This window comes from Labrus mixtus, chromosome 7, assembly GCF_963584025.1.
Source record: "Labrus mixtus chromosome 7, fLabMix1.1, whole genome shotgun sequence".
Taxonomy (NCBI): domain Eukaryota; kingdom Metazoa; phylum Chordata; class Actinopteri; order Labriformes; family Labridae; genus Labrus; species Labrus mixtus.
In genome coordinates this window covers 17,045,198-17,050,197 of record NC_083618.1, presented here as the reverse complement: position 1 = coordinate 17,050,197, position 5,000 = coordinate 17,045,198, and the positions used below count along the sequence as shown (strand labels likewise).

General features: G+C 38.4%; 1 protein-coding gene across 2 annotated transcripts in view; it reads right to left on the bottom strand.

The window, feature by feature from the left end:
* The window catches only part of eya2 (EYA transcriptional coactivator and phosphatase 2), a 28,325-nt gene that overhangs the window by 16,570 nt on the left and 6,755 nt on the right, over positions 1-5,000 (bottom strand). Inside the window, exons 2-3 of one of the 2 annotated variants that reach the window (XM_061043318.1) lie at positions 718-797; positions 227-268 (exon numbers count right to left, since the gene is read on the bottom strand). The gene's annotated coding sequence lies outside the window, so the exon portion shown is untranslated. The remainder of the gene's footprint in view (positions 1-226; positions 269-717; positions 798-5,000) is intronic. The other variant, XM_061043319.1, reaches the window with a different exon arrangement.

Sequence of the window (5,000 nt, the reverse complement as noted above, 5' to 3'; positions counted from 1 at the left end):
GGATCCGTTTTCTACAACTTCAAGCACCAAACAACAATAGAAAATTGTAAAGGGGAAAATTAAAAGTTCCTCAAAGTGCACGATTAAATTCATTTAAGGTGGAAAAGATTTAACATCATTTAAACGCTTCGATTTGAAAGGCATTTCAGAGAAAAAATACAACATACTAGAAAGAAGTTCTGCAGATCTACTTGAAAATGTTGTGACACGTGTTGTCAACACTCACCTGAAGTAGGAACGAAGAGTTCTTAAAAGATAATGGAAAGCCCTGCAAATGAAACAAGAACAGTCTCTAGGTAAGTTAACGTTTAAACAAATCAGGAAATGTTAAATTAAAGTGGATAAAATGTTCATCTAACCTAACCGAGTTGTAATGTGGTGCTTCGGACATGTTAATGTGATACTAAATGACACTTATAATTATTCGCAAATAATATTTTCACAATTCCAGGGGAATTTTGTAATGCATTAGGAGAAACTGTAAAGACAAAAAAACGCATTGCAGATTTTATAAAACACATTTTATGTAGAGTTATAAATAATTCACCTACATTTGTCAACTAATTATTTGGACAAAACCATGTTTATCATTTTTGCTTAGGTTTATTTTAGGTTTCATTTAATCTGCTTTTTTGACTTCCACAGTGAACCTGGTGATTTCAGTAAATCCCGTCCCTTTCATCTGTAGCACTTTCTTTGTAGTTTTTGCTCTCTCACCTGCCTCTGTGAAGAGAGCTTTATCCTCTTTATCTCGTCACACTGCTGTTAGTCAGGTTCCTCTCTAGCTGTCAACTCTCCTGTGGAAACAATAGCATACACACACCATCAGGACACAGGTATGCAGGTGACTGACACATGGAGACGAGCCTCAGGGCCTTGTTGCAGCAGGATGAGGAGGATGGAGTTTTTTTTACTCCATGAACACAGTTCAAGAGTTTATTAGGGCTGAGAAAAGAAAGAGATTAAGATAAATGTGGTTTTGGTGTGAAGCCTTACATTGTGAGAGTCTCTGACAGCCAAAATGAGTTTGACGAGTTTCAAGGGAGAATGTAACAAAATGCTTCTCTATAGGGAACTGCTGACTCACTCTGCTGTTTGGCACCAGTGTCGCGCATACTGTGTGCAACTGTGTAGAGGAAATAAACTCAGAAAAAAAAAGCCAGAACATGCCTGGCAATAGTCCAAAAAGTCAAAATAGTAGTGCACAGGGGTTTCACAACTCTCAGTTTGACTGGGGTCATATGCTGGTGATAGGATGAGACAAAAGAGCTTTATGAGACAGGAGAGAGTGAAAAAGAAGAAGAGGTTATTTGTCTTTGTTTCTCAGTGTATTTCTGTGTTTGTAAAAGTCTGATCCAGGGAATAGTGCAACACATTATGCAGGGCTGCTCAAAGGCAATATTGGATTTATTATAAATGCATTGATTTATCAGATATTTAATCCAATAAATGAGTAACACCTACCTCATTGGCAGTGGTGACAGAGAGAAATAACTAAGTATGAATAATCAATATTTATCCTGATGATTTTATTACACTATGAAGGTCTGAAGAGGCATCTGTATAAATTTCAGTCTGTTCCATAACCAGATAAAAACTCCTCACTAGAGCTTTAATTATCACACTTGGCGTTTATAAAGAATTATTACATACTTTGATAGATGTTTTTTGTCTACCTGTGTTACCAGCCACATTAACAGAAATGACATAAGATAAAAGAGTGAGAGATTAAAGGGCTTAGAGACGGGAGGGAAAGGGAGGTTTTAGCTCAGTAAGCTGGAGGTCAATAGGTCAATGCCACATGAATTAGTCTAAGGAGGAAGCTGGAGGAGGTCAGTCTGTCTGACTGCTCATAAAAGGAACTCAGAAAAACACAGAAGTAAATCTGAAGCAACACAGACTGCAAACATTTTTAACTAAAGTCAACTCATCTTTATTATTGAATCCAAATGAATGTGGGCAGGAGCCACACTTCTGATATAGTTTGCACCTGGTCTCTGATTTCCCTATGGAAATCCATTTTAATTCTACAGAATGCATCAAAATATTAGTCTTTTACTTTTTCAACCTGACAATTCACAGTAGAAAAAAGTAATGAACTCAGGGATGGCTTTCAGAGTCGGGTGTGCAGCAGTTACTGTACAACAGAGTGTTAATAATACCAGAGTTTTAAACTTCAATACGATGGTGGTAAAAAAAATTAACGGTATCATACCTATCTGTAACCACGGCAACAAAATTTGAGTTCTAGGCACCAATTTTTTATGTATTCACGTTTTTAATTTCCAAAAAGTTCAAGAAAACTCCTGCACAATGTCTAAATTGCATAAAAACCTTGGCAATGTTTTGGACAGTGTTTTAGTTGTCCCCTTATAGGCTATGGACATAATTTGTCTCAATTATCACTAATAATCCAGTTAAACCTACATTTGAATTTTAATGGACCTGCTCTCTTTCTTTCACTTGGGGCAGCATTGGGTTAAAAATATGACAGACATATAAATGAGTACATTTTGTAATAAGATGCTCAACAATCAAATTTGCACCCATTTTCTGTCTTTTTTTAAACATTTAACTATCATAAAACAATAAAAAATAACGTGCTTGTGTTTTCTTGTTTATTAAATCCTGATGATTCTCAACCCTGAACAGTCTCTCTCTCTCTCTCTGCCTCTACTGTGTGTCTGTCTCTCTCTCTCTGCCTCTACTGTGTGTCTGTCTCTCTCTCTTTGCCTCTGGGCCATTCCAATCTGGCAAAGCTGCAGCTAACTGCCCGACCCCTGACCTCGCTGACAACACGCCGACAGAGACAGATGACAGTCATGAATTATAGGGGCAGTGAGGTTTTACTGCAGCAGAGATGAAGAAGAGGTTGACAAAAGTAAAAGCTGTCCGAGCAAGAGACCAAAGTGACAGAAACTGAGAAAAGTCCGCTGACCAATAGCAGCTTCAACAATCCTCACACTCACAGCGTCCCTCTTGTTGTACTCGCATCATTACAAGCAGAATTTCGGACTAAATAGCAAAGAAAACAGACCCATGTTGTTTCAGTTCCAGCTGATGGAGCTGCCCTCCTGGTTTTAAAAACACCCATGACAGCCTGCAGTATTTTAAATACTTAAGAAATGCTTTAACCATTAAGGAGCCACAAAAACTTCCACCTGTGCAACTGACCGTAAAATAAACTGCAATAAAACAGACTGTAACTGTGACACTACAGAGGTGATTTAGTGTTTCATGTCTCCATAGCCTTGTGCACTTATGTAAAAAGACGAGGGTAGAAACTACTGGTATACAATTTGTATAAAGATTTTCCAGTTGAGATTTTTTAAAGTAAAGATAACTTAAAGCTAAATTGTATTATTTTTGGTCTTGTTTTAACAAAATCTGAAATATGACTTCTAATATAAATCACATGTTTTCTTGTGACCTTCCACCTCAGAAATGACCCTTGTAGCCATTAGAGACTGTGATCTGACCTTCATCACGCGCAGACTGTGAAGCTCCAGAGAGCAACACTGATCCCTCAGCACAGAGGAAAAATAAGAAAAGTGCTGTTTTTCTTTTCATTTCCAGGGATCAAAAAGTAAGAGCATCGCCTGTTCTGAGTCCTTTTGACTTCAGCTGCATCCCTGCAACAGTCCCGTATGTACCGACACACAAAGATAAAAATTCTGCGTGATAGCAAAGGCACTTCCTGGTTCAGGGTGAGGCCTGGAAGGAGGGCGCACAAGGCCATGGGAACTGCAGGACACCGGAGGGAAGATGAGCGGAGCTCAGCAGTGATGTGGAGAGCCGAGAGCTGAAACCAAAGCTAAAACAAACCCAGCAGGGCCACAGGGGGCCGCAGGGGGGCCGAGGGGCCACAAGGCCAGTCCCACCAGCTTCACCTGGGTCTCAGGGTTCTGCAAGACCACTGCTTCTTTCACGGATATCAAGTTCTTGCCTTTGTGCTGATTGATTACATCACAGGATGGAGGATTGTGCTTTAAGGTGACCTGCTATTTGAGACAGTTAAAGGAATACAGAGAGTTTATGCAGATTTACCTGCTGCTTAGCTAAGCTGTTGAGTGAGGAAACTTCAGATGTGCCAACTAGCTGCATTATCAGGCGGGCCTCATGCTCAGAACAAGATATGTTCAAAAACAAAGCTGGTCGTACAACCTGTTATCAAATCACATCTGAGGGCAAATTCTTTTATAGTTGTTTCCAAGAGCAATACACTCAAACGATTGAAAAGGCAGCTGTCTAAAGAGGAGGGGTAGGCAATTATTGTTTGGGTCAGATAAGATATAATACAAAATTAATGAATAGAGTATGATTTGATACCGTATGATAGGATAAGATAAAATAAGATACAATATTAAACAATAAATACATCTTTTATCACAGCATTTTTTTGTTCTTCTTAGCCTCATGAAGTTACTCAAATTATGATGCAGGCAGCCCCCTCCTCCAACTCTGACATGAAAAACAACTTAAGGAAGGTATTTCAGGTTTTGTTCGACAATTAATAAGCACTTTTTTTTTGGGCCATGAACTATCCAGAGACTAGTGATATTCTTGGAGCTCCTAATCAAAGCTAAGAAATCCAAGCCAAGCAATGCAGTTAGATGTAAGTGCATGTAAGGATTATGGGTACACAAATATGTACCCAAACTTTATATCTAAAAATCACAGAACTGTCAAACTAACAGTGGCTGTCAAACTGTATTTTCATGAGTCTCAATGTGTCAGCATTTAGTAACACTGACTACATCTTGATTTATTAGCTTGAGGAACATTTGAAAAATATTATCCACAACAAATACAAACAAACTTAAGAATAACTTATTGTTTATCACTTACAAGTTCACAAAAAAAAAAAACCTGGCATGTCTGATGCCTTTTGCATCTGTGTGTCATCAGGTTCACTCAAAGCTGGATTAAAAGAAATGAAAAATTCAGTCCAGACCATTTAATAAAACAATCACGAACAGATTGTCACATAAAAGGTCAGC